Below are 18,723 nucleotides of genomic sequence, written 5' to 3' on the forward strand. Positions count from 1 at the left end.
CGTTCTCAATCTCATTAACGCTGATGTAATGAAGAGTATTTGAAATACTACAACTCCTTTTGGAAGAGTGGAATTTGACTAGATTTAAAAAAAATGCTTTGTGATTTAAAGGCTTCACCAGACACATCAATGGTCTTAAATGCAACATCCATTCTTGCATACACGTAAAACAAACACAGAACATAATATGTTCCTTAAAAATCTGTAACACTTGGGAAAAGAAAATTGGTAATAGTGACTGTGAGATGAAGCATTTCAGAACAAAATCACAGTGATTATTTACCCAAATGCAAGAACAGCTAGCTAAAACCAGATTTATTTCCAATGTTTGGGAACCCTCACGTCCCTTTTGCTTGTTGCCACAGTAGTTATTTCACTTAGGTCAGGTGGCTGTGCATCGTCACCTTTGTTATCGGGAACAAATTGCAATGTGTTGAGTGGAAGTAACACCTGGAAAGAGCAGTTCAACAGGGGTATGGTGGTAGTGGAAGAAGGAGTGGGGGGTTAAGAGCTGGGGTTCTTCCCTTCCCGTCTGTTCCTCACGGACTACCAGCACAAGACATGCTGTGATTTCTTGTTCTCCAGTCAATCGCCAGAGCCAAACATAAAATGAGAAAGAAATGTTCTCCCTTCAACAAAGCCGAGTGCTTCCAAAACCTGTAAGAGCAGAACCACCATTGTTGGACAGTCAGAGCTTGTACTTTTGACCCCGTGTTTTATCTAGTGAGAGTGCAGAAGGCAGAAATGGGACAAGTTGTTTTTGGCAACCTTTTAACTCCTTTGATAAGAATACACCAAAACTCAAACCAATAGAAATAACATGAGCAAGACACTATTTTTTCAAACCAAGAGTAAGTGTCTAAAACTTCAGAAACTTTCTTCTGTTGTCTAACTTTAATTTTCCAAGGTACATTTAGAGGAAAATTTTCAGCTAGCACTAAGTTTGAAGGAGCACCTCTTTAAATTAGTGCTAAGGTGTTGTGAAAGCTTTTATTGTTGCAGTGACATCAATTAATGGACAAATACATCTGCATTAGGTTTCCACATCCTAGCCTTTGAATGTGAGAGTACTGATCATCAAACATTACCTTCCTACTCAGAATGCTGTCTTGAGAAATTGTTATAGGCAACTTGCATTATAGGACGCATCTGCTCTCAGATTAAATCATTCCCTAGCCTTTCTATTAATTTGGACTCTTTGGTGCTACCAGACAATCAAATAACCTTGACAACAACAACAAAAATAGACTTTTCCATCTGCAGCTAGAGATGATTACACACTCTCCAATTGCATTACAGAGACAAGACTGGATCACAGTTTTATGATGTTATGTTTTTATATTAAAGCATATAATACTGAAGGGGAAAAAAGAAAGGAATACCTGAGAGTGACATCTGGTATAAAGCATGTTAGCACATCGGTTATAAAGATACCAGAAATACAGATTTATTTTTGAATCACTTTTATACAATCAGGGACCAAGCAGAGAATATACTTCTAGAAGCCTGAAAAATGGCAACCATAAAATGTGGAAAAAAAGGAATGTATTTTCTATTATTTTCCTAAACAGAAAGGAGCTGACTAGCAATTTTGGGGTATTTTTTTTTGTTTGTTTTTAAGTGTCCAACAATCATTTCTGCAGCATGCTATGCTGCAAAGGGAAACCCACCACTAAAATGAATTGTGTGAGGAAGGGGAGCTATTTTGACAATCATCTGGAGCAGAATGTCAATGCTTGGTTTCTCTTTTGGCTGCCTTACTTGGAAGGCAGATTTAGTCTGAATGAAAGTGATGCCCCGAGCAACTTTTCCATGGACATTTCATTGCCTAAGGTTTAGCAGTTCTGACAAGAACATGTTTTGGTTTGGGGTAGTGAAAAGAACCCCCTCCGCACCAGCTCATAGGAGTCCCCCGAACTGAACAAAGAGATGGTCTCTTGTGGGGGCAAGGGGGGCTGCCATAAAGGCAGGGACACAAGCTGAAAGAGAAGTGAAATGCCCTCAGGTCATCTTGTATAATTTTTTTTTTAAAAAATTAGATTAAGAGCAACAACTCTTCTTATTCCTTCTGCCCTTGTTTTCAGTCTATCACACTGCCAGGAATCGTTAATGCAGGCAGGCCCTCTGTATGGCGTTGCTGTCGGTGAAGGTGGCATGTGTAATTTGATGTGTAAGAGTATTTTGGTTTTTTTTTTAATCCATTTGTTCAATTAAAAAACTCCAAACAAACAAAGAACCAAAGCAAAACCCCAGAACAAAAAACACCCACTATTTTCCTAGTGTTTTCTTCCTCCGTTTTCACACGCACTCTCAGAATTAATGTGTGCGTCCATAAAGGAGTGAGGCAGAACTTTGCATGATCTCATCTGGTGATAACTTTTTTATCTCAAATTCCCAAAGCCATCAGGCAGGCCGGGGTGTGGTTTATGAGCTGCTAATACCTACTCCGTAGGTCCTGCCAACTGCCTTCAGCTGCCCAAGACAGTCTTTAATGGCCTCATAAAACAAACCCTGATGTCTCTTTGGAGTATTAATATGCTGTTCCACTTGAGAATTTCATCTTTAAAATATAAAGTCTTTCAATACAGTTTTTATATTGAAAGAATATGACCAATTAATTTAATAGATGGTAAAGGGAATTGGCTAAATTGAAAGGATTTGTTGCGCTTTCTTATTTTGAAACTATTTCTGATTCATGTGTTTTAAAGTAGAATTCCTTGTAGTCAACATCAGCTCATGTTCCAGCACAATGCCTGTATGCTTCATCTCTTACAACACACTCATAACTTGTTTTGCCTTGTTTGATCCGATCTTACCCTTTCAGCTTAGCAGCAGAACCCAATTGGTTTTTTCACCAGCATGGGTGTTTCTTCTAGCTTTTATTGAGGACTACTGAAGTCACAGCTCCAAAAAGGACACAAATTTGGAACTGCAGTGTGTCTTTATTTATTGTAACTCTCATTACAGAATACAAAATATGGAATGGTCCAAGCACCCCAAAGACCCAGTTAAGGTGCTGTCAAAAATCAATGGCATCACGATGATGCTTTCATAAAATTCTCCTATTCAGACACCATATTGGTCACCATAAGTGAGTTTGTCTACTTAATAATTTTTCTTTTCAGTGGAAAGTAGACAAAATGGACATCATTAAAACTATATTTTACTTGGCTTCCATAAAGGCCATACTCTTATAAAATGAATTAGCTTGAAATGCTCTTTGCTTAATTAAGTGAGAATACGCTTAATTTGTTCTGACTTCGCTATTCAGACTTTGCAAGAGTAGGGAAAGAAAGGGTGGATAAATTACACAGGCAGGAAAAGTTTGTTTAAAGCTTAGTCTTTAGTCCCTAACACTCTCTGAATTTATTTATTATTTGTAAAGGCATTTATGATGGTTTTTGAATGCCGCCGTTCCTATCTCTTCTTTACTCTGCTTTCAGTTATCCTTAGTTTTAATTTGGGTATAAAACTACATTATTCATGTAATGAGGATGCTTCTTGGATCCAGTTGAAGATTAATGATTCAGCACAAGGGTTAAAACAGTTTGTTAATGTTAAGTGCATTTGGTGCTGTATTATGGTGGGCTGCAAAGAAAATTCTAATTTTATTCACTTCCATCCTTTAAAAAAAATTAGTTAAAATATAGAATTCAAAGTAGATAGGTCAGGACTAAGTACTTGGAGAAACTTAGGACTGGATGTAGTTTCATGTTATCCCTAAATCACTTTTTCAGTGTTTGACTTCAGTGATGGTCATAAACAGATGGTATATGTTCTGTCACAAGTACCCCTGGTGGTCTAGTGGTTAGGATGCGGCGCTCTCACTGCCACGGCCCGGGTTCGATTCCCAGTCAGGGAACTCCTCCGGGCAGATGGAGCTCGTCAGCCCTGTGAGGTCATCCATCTAAGAGAAGGTCACTCTAAACAAACCTACGTCCTGAGGACCTCGCTGCCACTGTCCGAGCTCGCTCAGCCCCGGCAGATGAACCTCAGGATTAAAGGGTGGGCTCAGTTCAGTGCACACCGTGTCCCACCTAAAATATCCACCGCACAGGCTCGAAGGGTAAAAGACCTTTCCCAAATCTTCATTCGCGAAGACTGGCCATGATGATGATGATGTTCTGTCAGATATTCCACTGATACAAACTGTTAGACCTCTGCTAAAATCAGTTGGATTGTGGCAATGCCTATCAAGTGGAGGTCTTCCACAGAATCTCCAGAAAGGTAAGAGAGGTGCCATGCAGGGAAACAAAACCAACTAGTGTTCTGCAGGGGAAAGAATTATGAGGCATTGCTTGAATTGACCTAAGTAATAAAATGAGACTTAAGGGAAAAGGTAGATTAAATAACAAATAAAACCTTCTTGGGACTGAGTTATGTTAGACTATAGAAAAGTCTCACAATAGAAGTATTACTCCAATGATCACTGATTTGGATGGATTGAAAACAGTGAGTCACGAGAGATCATGAATTAGAAAGTTCCCTTGTTTGCTATGAAACTAAATTCTTGATTTTACACTTTGTGTTAGGTAAAATAACTTAAAATACCACTCTAAAAGCCTTGAAGATATTTCATAAAACAGGAACTGCAAGATCTCTGCTGATTTTTTCCAGAGTGGGGATGGGGAAATAAAACCTTCAAAATTTGCTTTTATATAGGCATTTCATTTGAAAAAATAGTAACTTTTTCTTTGACTACTTATGCAAGTGAGTAGTGATTCTCATACATGTGCGTAAATGGGCACTGCTTAAGTCCTAAATTGAAAGTTGCAGTCACCTTAAAAATAATCACTGGTGGTTTGCATTATCTCATATTGAGTGTGTGTATGTTAGGGGTTTATTGTAATCAACAGAATGGCTCTTGCTAATAGAGGACTGAAATTAAATACATTTAGTGCCCTGTTCAATGCCTTTACTGATTCTTTATGTGAAATTGTCTAAGTTAGCCTATACACAAAGGAATTTCTCATTCTTTTTACTGCCATCTTGCCATCTTAAAATTAAAAAAAAGTCAGGCTCCTATGATCTTACTGATCTAACTGCCCTCTTAATTAAGCTTTCACTGAATTAAACTTAATATCTTTGTCAAGTAAGGTCAGACTTCCATGTATCAGTGTCAAAGCTACTAAAGATAGTTCATTGCTGAGACAGGAGGGGAGAAAAAAGCTTTCTACAGCTGTGAGGTAGCGCCGCTTGTGTGAAAAGCTTTGGATCAGAAAGTGTGTTTGTATTCAGCAAAGAACTATTTTCCCATAGAAATAATATTTTAAGGAGGAGAAGACTCTGGACAGAGTGCAAAAAATTTCTCATCATACAGCTGTCCTGAAGGGAGAAGATTTCTGGTAGATTATTGTGACTGCAACTGAACATAGAAGTGCATGTACAGAGTCAACCCAAAGACCCTCCATTTCGGAGCTGACAACAACCACTAGTGAGTTCCTGGGGGAAAAGTATTTGTACATTAAGCACACAGTGATATTCTTCTCACAGAATAGTGACACCTTCATGTTTCAGTGTTTACTGAAAGCATGGACTTGTTCCTCAGGAATTCAACATCCTGGCGGTCTTCTGTAAACTCTTGTAAGCAGTTTTGGTTCGATGTAGTATCAAGTCTACTTATCATCAACAGACTTTGTGATGTTACTGATCTCTTTTCTTTATGATCTCTGAATAGGTTGAAGAGTCCAGGGTTAGGATAACATCCTGCTGAACCCCACTGATGTGCTTGTCCACTGCAGACACCTGCTGCCCAGTCTTACCTTTAATTTTTGTCTTTTAACTGGGCCCACCAGACAACCTCTCCTTGATAAAAGTGTCAACTTAATCTCCAGTGGCAAACAAAAGAAGTGCCTGATTTTTTTACCTTAAATAGGACTATTGACAAATATTCTGTTCATGTCAGTGTCGTGGACTTTCTGGATCTGGAAGTCCTCACCTCCCAACCTTTTCTTCTCAGGAATACTTGAGAGACAAAAGCCTGCTGAGATCTCCAAAGGACCCTTGGCACCTGGAGGGCAAAGAAGGAGAAAAGTGCAGTTTTTCTTCTATTGCTGCTCTAAAGATCTTCACCAGGTGCTTCTTGCGGCAATCCAAGCTACTTTAATGCAGTAACTTGTCACCTCTTCCTCTTTGCCATCATTCCTCCCCCAGTCCTGAGTAACAATCCTGGGTATGCATTCTGCTATTTAATCTGAAGATGCTATGTCAGAGTTTTGATTCCTTTTTTCTATTTAATACTATATTTTAAGTGTTTCAGTCATCTATTTTTTGGATCTTAGATATGAAAGTAGTTCTTCTTTTCCAGATCCTTCTTCCTCTGTAAGGTCCATTAGATAAATATTTGATGGTGGATAATTAGCTGGCAATTTCATTCAGTGAGAACTGAATCCTAGTTTGAATCAAACAACACTGCAGACCTGCTAATCTGTGTGATTTTTTTAATGGGTACCATTAGAGAAATACTTCTGAGGGGAAAATATTTGAGTTGTGCAGGTACTGAGCTGATGGCACTCCTGAGTCTGGGAGTAACTCAAATGTGCTTCTTTCCTGCCTTGGAGTAGTTGAAAGAGTGAAGATTACTTCATGTATTAGATGGTATTAGATGAAGTTAATCATCTCTGGTTGTCTTTCCCCCATGCTACATTAACAACATCCTCTGGAGGATGTGAGGGTGTGCACTGGTGATTGTGTATGTTAGTTTGTATAGAGTGAAAATGACATCTTGGAGAGAAACGGGGTGGAAATTCCTTAACTGCTGTAAAATCAGTATTGATTTGCTGATACACAACAGCAGACTTGCTTACTGGTCTTCCTGAAAGTTCTATCCTAGTCAAAGGAAAGGAGGTTGGAGTCACTGATCAGTGTGATACTGAGAGTAGGTGTGCTTTTGCACTGGACTTCACTGCTAATTTCAAAACGTTCAATATATATTCCAAATGATAAACAATAAACCCCAATTTTGATCTCACTAATGCTTTCAAGATAATTTCCTCCAGTATTTCCTCGTCTTTTAAAAATTCTTCTCAGCAAAATTAATAAGCTGTGGAGACCTTAAGCATATTTCATAGTTCTCACTATATCAGGAGAAAGAATTATTTCTACAGGAAGCTTATCCTTAGGCTTGGTGTAGGCTACTTTTGTTTGCTGAATAGTAATAAATGAGGTAGAGTAAAACTTTTCAATAAGATATAGGTAATGGTTCTTTCAGAAAGGTCGGATATGGAAGTGTGAAAAGATGTCTGAATTCTATCAGTGCTGCCTTTTGTGTTTGCTTTCTGTAATGTCAGTGTTTATTTGCCCTGCTCTCTTGCTAACATTAGGAGATTCCATCACATTTCTGAGAAGGGAAGACTTCGCTATTTTACCTTTACTTACTCAGCTATCCGTTACTCAGATCCATCTTCAGCATCAGAAATAGACTCGTTTTCCCTGCCATTCCCAAAACACTGAGCTTCTGTGCAGCTACCAACCAGACATGCTGCTCTTGTAAGGACAGCACAGGACAGGGTGCCCTTTTACATCTTCCATATGTATAATGAGAAACCTCTCTTCCTGAAGGAAATGGTACCCAGTCACTATGTAGACCATGCAGCTCTGCTCCTCAGTTAACACGTGTCACATAATTGCCAGAAGACTGAATTTACAGTAAGTCCCTGTAAAAAAGGAGTGACACCAGTATTTTCACAGAAGAGTTCCATAAATAGAAAAGAAGGACCTGTATCAGTCCATATTTATCTGTCCATATTTCAAATAAATTAAGACATTACTCTATACTCAGCTTTCTGGTGTCAGGTCTAATTACAGAGTTACTTTGCATCACAATAAAAATGATAATTATTTCAATCCGAAGAATTGGGATGCTTAAAAAACAATTTTCTTAATGGCATTACACATTTAAATAAATCAAAATGGTTATTTTAATTCAGGCAATGACAACAGAAAAAAGTTATCCTTGTGGCAGTCTTTCAGAAAAAGAAATTTTGCAATCAGATGAGTGATTTGACTTATCTCTTCATATCTACTTTCATTATCTCTTACTTCTTAATATGTATATCTCATGCTAGATATTTGCTAATTGGGCATATGTAATATATCTGGATGTTAAAATGATTTCAGAAGAATCTGTAGAGATGATAAAGGTAAACAAAAGATTGGAATGCAATTTTTCTCCTAGTGAATAATTCTTATTAGTCCATCTGTGTTATTTCTGTATACATTGATTATAGTCAGAATGATCTCCATTAAAACTCTTGCCTTCTCTAAATAAAATAATTTTCAGTATATACGTATGTTTTTTCATTGTGTAGCTCGGATTTAATAGGAAGAATTAGGAAGTGCTCCAAAATTAAACTCTCTGTGTCTGTCTATCTAAACTGTAACCATAAATCATTATCTGGAATAATTACTATAATTTTAAGGTCAAAAGCTGTATCCTTGCTATAATATATCATGTCAATTATTATAGATTGCAAATTAATGGACAAATTGAAGTAGAAATTGGGAGAACAGAAGGAAGTGTTAAAAATACTTTAGCAAGTGGTGCTCTGTATCAGTTAGATGGAAGAAAACCTGATTTAAAGACTATTATTTGCATTAATACAAGACTAAAAATCTGTTCCACAATCTGCAAGTAGTGGTATTATGGTAAAATGAACACTTGGAATATATCAATGTTAAAAAAATTGCTTTTTTCATAAATTGACAGTTATGTTTCTTGGTTAATTTTCTTTCATCACCATTTTGTCTCCCATCCCCATGTCTGCTTTTTCTAAGTTTCATGTGCTGAAAGTGAAGCAAACACTGAACTCTGGGGACGAGTTCCCTTCCTTACCCAGTGTAGGTGGTGTTAGACAAATGAGGGGTTAGTTTGTTTGGTACTTATAGTCGCCTAAGTGTTAAAAATCAATTTATCATTCTAGTAACACTTATGCCTGATACAATTTTGTCTGGGGAAAAAAACTAATAAAAATTGTCAAGTATAATTGTAGTTTGCATTTTACATAAATGTTGTGAAACATGTTTATGTATCATAGATAGAACCAGAGTATCCAGTATAATGTATAGATGAAGATGATATAATGCAAGGAGATAAATATTCAGAATACATATGTAGTAGCCCAAATAAAATATCTGCTACCAATACATTAAGATTATTTTTCTAGCAGTGGCTTTTTGACAGAAGCAAATTTTAGTTTGACATCATGCTATATTTTTAATGTAATACAAACCCTAACCATCTTGAAATAAATTCATTTATAAGTAGAAATATATTCAGCAGCTTAGATGCCTTGCAGTTGTTCAGGCAGCCTTTGGGTTAGTGGGATATGCAGCCTAAAGACATTAAAAAAATATTTTCTTGATGTCAATAAATGTTTACAGTTAAATAGAATAAGGTCAAACAAAACCTGGTCTTTCTGATGATGACCAGCAAGATTAAGGAGAGTATCTGCAAAGCATCCTTCAAAACTGTTGGCTTAGGGACTTAAAGGAGAAGTAGTGCTGTCATCACTAAACTTCTTTTCCATGCATCATCTACTTGTGTTTCTTTTAAATGTATGACCTCCTACATTTGTGTGACGCTCTCAGAGTAAAAACTACTACTTTCATTTTTTTTTGCCCTGCAAGGATACAACACAGGAATAAAGCTCAACAGTGTTTTTTGCTTCTTGCTTTGAGAGCTTAGGCTTGGGAAAGACACTGTGATAATTTCTAAGCATATCGAATAGTCAGTAGACAAGGGGACAAGATTTTAAAAAGACTGAGGTTTTGCTATTTTGCATTTCTTATACCATTCTTTTCCATTATTCCAGGTTACAGAGCATAATGGTACTGTAGAAACCAGGGCAACAAATGCTGAATGTTTAAAGAGCTGCTTTGCATAATGGAGATTGGCACCAAAAGGAAGCCTGATGAAATGGTTCCAAGCTGACTGATGCCTTATGTGATGGTATGAGTTGAATCTCTTTATCCAGTGGGTCTCAAATGATTAGTGAAAGATTCAAAATATTAGAGGAGTCACGAGTTTGTTTCATATAACCTTAGTAATTTTAGAAAAAACCTTCTATTCTAGCATTACTAATTCAATATTACTTTCTAGGGCAGAAGAGTAGAACAATACTGAAACAAAGGCCATGACTTTAGCACATTTCAAAAGCAGAGGCTTGGAAATAACGGTTCTGCACGGGAATTTAAGTGGGTTTGGATTAAAGACTTTGTTTAGAAATTGAAATGGAACACAATCACAGATTATATATTTCAAAAATGTTGATGAGAAATGTGATTTTTTAAACTGCCATCATTACTGTTATTACATATAAAATCCCTTTACAGAAACAGCAATTTATGTAAGGCTGGAGATCTGGTTACTGGTGCCTATCCTGTAAAAGATTTCCTCATGACCTGATTTTGATCCTGCTGTGTTAGTTCAGAAAGACTAATTCTAGCTAAAACTTTATTCAGGGGAAGAGCACTCATGCGTAAAGCAAAAGAGCTCACTTTAAAATACTTTATTATGATGATCCCTGTGGGTCCTTTCCAACTCAAAATATTCTGTGATTCTGTGATATTACAGGACTGTTTTGCAGTTGTAGGTGCTGCTCAGGGAGTGCACAGGTAGGAGCTTAGTCTGCTTAGTCTGGTTGACTTCAGTGCCCAGAGCCTGACTTGAAGAGACGTGACAGGAGTTGGCCTCATTGTTGATTGTTTCCATCTTGAAGAGTGCATTTTGTATAATTCTCACCAGGATTTTTGAGTTTTACTGTTTTGTTAAAGGTGTTACACACACGTTGGCTCAGAATGTAAAAAAGTGAGAATATGCAATTTGAAAGAGTGACTAGCCTAAAGTGTGTCTTTTATTTAGAAGAGAAGATGCTTGGGAAGCTGAGAGACAGAGAGGATGTGTTTCTGTATAAATGTCTTTGGGATATATCAGAAAACTGCAGGAGAAACAAGGCTGTACTAATATATAAATCTATGCCCAGCACATGAGGAAACTTGGAAATATGTTCTGCATGAAGGGCAAAAAGGTTCTTGAATGCTTAATGCAGAAGTATTTAAAGGAAGAGAACTCTGTGGAAGAATTTTACCTGTTTATTTCCTTAAACTCAGTAATTTGGGAAGTTTCTTATAGTTCATAACAATTCAGTTCATTATAGTACTTGTTTACTTCACTCCTCCATTCAACCCTTCTTTTGTTTACTGAGGAAAATGAGGAGTTTTTTCTTCCTCTTTTATGTTCTTCTGATTTGAAATTCCATTGAAACTGCTAATTTTCTTTGCCTCTCACATTCTATTTGGTTTCTTCTGATGTTAACCACTTTGTTCAGTTATCAGTTTAATTAATATATTTCCTAATTAGTGGTGACAGAACCTTAAGTACTACATATTTCTAAAGTATTTAGAAACTTTCAGCATAATCCTAAGTCTTACTGTAGTGTAGTAAAATGAAAACACCTTTCAAATATGTAAATATTGTTTAAAATGCAAGTAGACTGCCTGTTGATTATCGTATATGAGATAAATGGCATGCATGAGAAAAACAAACTTATTTCAATCCAAAAAGTAATTTTTTTTCTTAGGTGGATCCATTTTCAAGCAACACGCTCTGGAATGCTTAGCTCCATAGAAGATAAGCTGATTGATTTCTGCCTTACTTCTAAAATGACACATTTAGTAATGATGTCCTTTGAGAGAAAACAACTCTATTTTACTTTTATTTCACAACTAGATGAATGTTGAGTTGCTCATGGAAAAAAAGCCAGTAACCATTTATTTCTGTGGTATCTGTCAAATCTACATTATCTTCAAAAATGAAAACAAGTCACATCTGAAAGTTTTGTTTTCATTTAGATATTGTTTTAGCTATCATTTCATACTTGCAGTTTATAAAATTCCAGGCATGTTTGTGAATTGGTGAATTTCAATGGGAAACCTCTAGAACTGATGGTGATTAAAAGAAAAGTTGTCTTTTCCAGAGCAGGCCTTGATTCTGTTTTGTCCAAAAATCTGGCAGGGTTGTGATACAAAACACAGTAACAACTGACAATACCAAAGCCCATTAGCACAAAACTGGGGTTTTCATGAGTGAATGAGACATGACTTGCACCTTCCAGGGAGTATAAAGGAATGTCCTGGGAATTCAATACTCCTTGTTCAAATTCTATGATGATACTAGAGTTGAATGGAGAGAGAGGAGAAAGTACCTTTTCTGGCAGCACTTTCTTGAGGTTACTTTATTAAGGCGTCTGAAGCATTGCTTTGTAATCATATACAGAAAGGAGAGAACTGATGTGGAATTTTATTTCTTCAGGGATCTTCCTATAACCTAGTAAACTGGCACCTGCTACTCAAACTAACCTGGCATCATCCTTTTGTGAGAATAAGCTACTGTGGAAAAGAAATTATAAAAAGATTGCAATATGGGGGCTAAATGATGTAAATCCAACACATCCCACCTGTGAGTCAGAGGACCGTCCCCCCTGCAGGCAGACCCAAATCACTATTTGACACCAGTCTCTGAAAAGTGAAAGTCTCCTATTGACTTGTGTTTCACCTCCCTGCATCAGTTTTGAAGGGTTTACTGAGATCTCCAGATCTACTCCAGTCCTTTACTCTGGACAATTTACCAGTCTGTGGATGCTGCATTTGCCAAGTGTGATGTACCTGTCGTTTGGGTAACTGGTTTGGGAATTACCGAGGTCTGGGAGCAGAGGACAGTCCCTTAGTCTCAAATGTTGTCATTTGAGTAAGGAATGGGAGAGATGTTTTCTTTTTTATTTTTAAGAAAGTGCACTGGACATTTTGGTTTTTTGTCTTTGTTTTTCGCTTTTTTTTTTCCCCCGAATCTCCCTGTACTACAAAATGATTTAACATTTTCCTAAATATTTTTAGAAAAAATTCAACAAAGTTACTCTCTAGAAAAAAAGGAGGATCTGACTCTGCTATGTTCTGTTGGATTATACAGTCCCATAGTATTTCTAAAGAATTTATAAGCTAAGATGATCAGTGAGTTTAAGTAAGTGTGTTAATGACTTCCAAGCAAAAGAATAATGCAGAAAATAAAGTGTCTTTTTCCCTTCTCTATGAAACAGTCATTGAATATGACAGAACAGCTTGTGGTGTTTGTCATAATCACTCTGATTCTTGGAGAAAGCTGAGAGTCAATGACTCTTTGACACCTTCTCTTCCCAGGTAGTGAAAAAGCAGGAAAAAAACTTCTTCTCTCCTATCCTCATAGCCCTAATGCTCTGATTTTCTTTTTTTAAAGAATCACTGTGCTAGACATACAGTTTAATCCTCATCTGAAACTTACTCTAACGGAGACCAATAGCATTTTTTTCAATTTGCTTAAAATAACATTTTGTGAACCTTTTGGATTTAGATTTTTAGGAATATTTGGAGAGATACACAATTAAAAATTTTCATGTTCTGAAGTCTTCTTTTTCTTTCTCAGCTTTAACTTTGGGCTTGTGGAGAAGCGACAAAAGAGAAGGAGTGAACATACTTTTAATATTAAGCAAGCTATTGTTGTTAGTTAAATTTTACCTAGATTTCCGATGTTTTTTATTGGATTGGCTCAGGCCAATGTAAATTAAAGCTAAAGTGTCCCTTTGTGAATCTCATGAAAGCTAGCAACGCCTTGAATGCTGTAACATTTTTAGGACTGAATTTATTGTTTTTAACTGAGATGCTTCCTTTGGTTTGTTTTTGTTCCTTTCATCCTCTTCTTTCATTATAACACCCCTAAGCTATGGTTTCATCTCTGTGATTGTCCATCTTTCAGCAAAGACAAAAACCTGTTGTTCTTAATATTTATGATGATTAAAAATGACATTGTAATTTTTTCCTATGAGTAGATGTGTTACCCTTGGAGTTCAGTCTTAATTCCTGTTTAAATAAGTATAGTTGGTCCTTCTATAGTCAATCTACAATCTTAAATAGATAACAAATTCTTCATTTCTTTTCCTAAACATTGATGCCTCTACTTTATGTGCTGTAGGCTCCTTGTTTCTTAAAGCTGGGATCTCTCCGGATTCCCAACACTGCTCAAAAATTTTTGAGAGAGCTTTCTGATGATATCAGCGAAGTCCTTCAGTATTCTGAGATGAATCCCATCAGGCCCCAGAGATTTGTAGGATTCCAACTGGAGCAGCAGATCCCACATAACTTCAGGGTTGACAGCAAGTTGATAATTCTCACAGTCGTGGTCCTCCAGCTCAGGGTATTGAGACCCCCTGGTCCATCATGAGTGTTGAAGACAGAGGCAAAGAATGCATTAAACACCTCTGCCTTGTCTCTGTCCCTGTTTGGGAGGTGACCATCCTCATCCTGTTATTTCTACACTACCTTTTTCAGTAAATGTATTTGAAAAAACTCTTTTTATTATCCCCACATTTCTGGCAGCTTCGATTCAATTGGGCTTTGGCTGCACAAATTTTCTCCTTACAGTGGCAGCAGCATCTCTATATTCTTCCCCTGTCACCTGACCAGGCTTCCACTGGGCATCCTCCTTCCTTTTTTGCCTTATTTCCAAGAGAAGATTCCTGTTCAGACAAGCAGGCTCACCTGCTTGACTTTCAACATGTGGCAACTGCTGCTCCTGTGTCCTGAGGAGGTGAGGTTTGAAAAGTGACCAGCACTGATGGGCCCCAGCACCTGCAAAAACATTTTCCCAGTGGACTTTACTCACTAATTCCCTGAGCAGCCTGGAGTCTGCTCTCCTCATGTCCAGAGCTGAGGTTTTGCTGGCACTTTTCCTCCTGTCAATAGAGATTTTAAACTTGATTGCCTTGTGGTCGCTGTGGCCAAGAGGGCCCATAACCTCTGCTTTGCTCACAAGAGCCGCTCTGTTGACAAACAGCAGATCAAGGAGAGTGTCTTTTTGAGTCTGCTCCCTTAGGACCTGTTCCATAAAGTTGTCATCAAGGTTTTTTAGGAGTTGTCTGGCCCAGGTTGTACCAGCTGTGTGATGCTCCCAGTTAATTTCTGGTAAGTTGTAGTCCCCCATAAGGACAAGGGCAGTTGACTTGGAAGTGTCCCTTAGTACCTCAGAGAATAATTCACTGGTGTCATCGATCTGGCTGGGAGGTCTGTACCAGACTTCCATGATGATCTACATTATTTGTTTGCCCCTTGATTCTCATCCAGATGCTCCCAGCTGTGCCAGTGCCAACTGTGAGCTCCATACATTCCAACCTTCTGTTGCATACAGTGCCATGCCTCTGCCTCTTCTACCCTGTCTATCTCTCCTGAAGAGCCTGTAACTATCCAACAGGGCACTCCAGGAACAGGATTCATCCCACTGGGTTTCACTTATGCCAATGATGTCGAATCTCTGGGAATGGGCCAAAGCTTCAAGCTCCTCTTTGTTCCTCATGCTCTGGCATTGGTGTAGAAACATTTCAGGTGTGGTACATTGTGTAGCCAACATCTGCTGAGGCAGATTGAGGGATCCTATGAGTGCTTATTTCCTCAAGTTTTGGCACACCATCCCATAACTCATTGCCAGTGAGCCTAGTTTTGTCCCTGTCCCCCTTCCAAGCTAGTTTTAAGCTCTATCAATGAGCCCCACAAGCTCCTGTGCTAGAACTCTTTTTCCCCTCTGAGATAGGTACATGCTGTCAGGTGTCAGTAGATCAAGTGTTGAATAGATCATCCCATGGTCAAAAAACTCCCAAATTTTTCTGATTAAACCAACCTCAGAGCCATGTGTTGACCTGACGGATCTGCCTATTCCTGTCAATATTATTCCTTGTTACTGGAAAGATCAAGGAAATCGCTACCTGTGCTCCTGATCCTTCAACCAATCATCCCAGGGCCCTGAAGTCTGTTTTGATTGCCCATGGACTTCTCTTTGTTACTTCATCACTCCCAACTTGAACAATCAGTAACAGATAGTGATCAGAAGGCCTTACTATACTGGAGAGTTTTCCAGTAATGTCACTTACCTGAGTCCCTGGGAGACTCCCCTGTGGGCTGGGTCCGGTCATAGCTTTAAGTTTGAAATGGATGTTAACTTGATATTTTTCATTTAGGGAATGATAACAGATAGATTCTTTCTATGTTTAATTTGGCTGACTTAGATCCTCTTTTAAAATCAGAACTTTCAAGTGAGGAAATCTTTGTATGAAAGAACTATTAAACATATGCACCACTGTGGTACTGCTCTTCTGCAGTCACCTGTGTGACAGAGCAGACCACCCTAAGAGGGAAAGAGTGGTGTATTGCCCTGTAAGCATCTTCTAGAGAGTTACTATTAAAATTGATCATTAATTATCTTTAAAGTTAAGCAAGATGTTTTAAGGAAAATTCTGGAATCTGACATGCTGGGGTTTGGAGAGAAAGCAATTGTACTGCAACACAGAAGCTTTACAAGACCCACCAATCCATACAATTTATATGTGTTTTGCAGCATGCTAGGGACACAATTTGGGGGTTTTCATTTGAACTGGTCTTGACTGACTACACAGTATCTTTATAAGGATTTCAGACACCATATTCTCTCATATCTCTGACTTCAGGCAGCTGACAAAGTTTACCTGTCACTGAAGGAGAGATGTCAAAATAATCCAGCAAGAAGAGACTGAAATCCTAGAATAAGGTGAATGTTTAAATGTATTATTAAAAGACATTTGTTATTGAAGTTCGATGACAGAGACCCAAATAAAATGAGTTTAATGGGGATTATTTGAACAATTTTCATCTTTACTGTGTCTTTAACTGTTGCGACTTCTTGCAGCCCAGCAAAATTCAGTTGCCATTACTGCGGTCTGTACAATTTTATGTAGAATAATGTGTAGGCTATTGACACATGTTTCATCCATGTCTGTTCCTTGAAATAGGGTCAGCACACTGGGAAAAATGGTTACTGCTCTCTCTTCTTTGAAATTAGATAGCCTCTGATCTCTGACCTCAGAAGATAAGGACTTCCAAATTTGGAAGGAGACCTTGGTCTGAGCTGGATCCATCATGATCCAGCAATTTGTTTGGCTCTTTTCTACCCAACTGGAAAGAGCTTAAAATGTACCTGGTTCCTGCTCACGTCTATTCTATATCCTGAGGCAGCAGACACAGAGGCTGGTACGACAGGGACTCGAGCCAGTGGGCTCCAGTCACCGATTAGCTCATTTCACATCAACCATGTGGCTTTTAGACAGAAGTCTGGAGCCAAGTATGTCCAAATTACCTGAAGTAAATTGCTTCATAACTTGTTACCAAAATTCCAATAAAGCCCAAGTTTTTGGCTGCTGTATGATATTTAATTAAACTCCGTGCATCTGGTAGCTTCTCTGCATGATGTGGCAAATAGCAAGTGCTTAGATAACAGTTCATTTCAATATATGGAAAGGAATAAAACTCCAAAAACTTGAAAATGTGTTTTATTGCAAAGAAAAAGAGATTTTTTGCTATATAAAAGATTAAATACAATTTGAAACTAACTTGCATTTTTTGAAGTTAGAGAATAAAAACCAGAAATAGTGACGTTATGATTCCAGACATGATTCATACACATTTCAGCTCTGTACAAGTTTCTCTCCAATCTGACATCTTACTCATCTTTGTCTTGCTCAGCAGACTTTAAGAAATAATTTCTTATTCATGATCCTAATAGCTACCTACCTGCTGGACAAAATACTGAACAAAAAGACAATTTCCATCTTGAAGGCTGGATGGTCCTGCTGTAAAACAGAAGATAATAGTTAGAGGAAAGAAGAAACAAGAACTGGCACCGCTGGTCAGCAAATGAAGCTGTAAAGTTAATGGCAGACATCCCAGAAAAAGAAACGGGTTAAGAAATTTTTTTGAAGATGCTTATAGGGAAATTCTGTCCATGCTAGTTTAACACAGAAGTCAGCATTTATATTTATGTGAGAAAATTTAAGCAGTTGATATGGGAGGCTGGCATTGTGGAGATGAGGCAAGTTAATGTGATCTCATCTGTGAGTGTGAGATAATCCTGTGTGTGGGAAAGGACTGGCTGCAAATAGACTTGACTCAGAAGACTAAGTTCCTAAAGTATGATGTGATAGAAAGGGGAAGTATGTGGTGCCTCCAAGGAGAGGGTTTATACAAAGATATGCTCTTTTGCTATGACTAATAGACAGAAATTATTACTAAGTAATATTTTATGCAAAGGTAAAATGCTATGTGACTTGTAATCTGAGGCATCTCATTCTGGTGTGCATTCTGTAGGAGGCTGAGCAGCTGATTAAGACTAGAGACTGTTACAGGCTCCTATGGTTTTTGAAATCTTCCTGTATGTTTGGATTTCCAATTGCTTGGGGGGGGGGAAATGTTGCTTCATGAAATGCCAGGTCTTTGTGCATGTGATTTAGAGTACTGCAAGCATTGCAAATTAAAACATAAATTGCATCTCACCATGACAGTCTTTTCTTATTTCTTTCTGTTGTTTATCCTAAAATACAAGCTCACAAGCACTAATAAATAAAACACATTCTACTTCAAGTTACTTATGCAAGTTGAAATACGTTCCCCTAAGAGGGTCACAGAGGCACAAACTGTCAGAATTCCACATCTTGCTGACTGTCTCAAACCATTACTTAAAGTGTAAGTGTATCTTTGTCATTCACCGACTGTTATGAGGCAAGGCAGATAGCATCAAGTACATTTTTTTCTAAAAAAGAAAAAAAAAAACAGAAAAGATGTTTGATGGCAGATGAATATTATTGATGTGTCATAGCTCTAAATCAGGGACTTGCAAAG

General features: G+C 37.8%; 1 long non-coding RNA gene across 1 annotated transcript; it reads left to right on the top strand.

Moving 5' to 3' along the window:
• The first annotated feature begins 5,823 nt into the window (after nt 1-5,823).
• LOC135413816 (uncharacterized) lies at nt 5,824-18,454 on the top strand. Its single transcript, XR_010430399.1, has 4 exons — nt 5,824-6,110; nt 9,813-9,949; nt 16,521-16,600; nt 17,612-18,454. It is a non-coding gene; the product is annotated as an uncharacterized LOC135413816 (long non-coding RNA).
• The last annotated feature ends 269 nt before the right edge of the window (nt 18,455-18,723 follow it).

This window comes from Pseudopipra pipra, chromosome 4, assembly GCF_036250125.1.
Source record: "Pseudopipra pipra isolate bDixPip1 chromosome 4, bDixPip1.hap1, whole genome shotgun sequence".
Taxonomy (NCBI): Eukaryota; Metazoa; Chordata; class Aves; order Passeriformes; family Pipridae; genus Pseudopipra; species Pseudopipra pipra.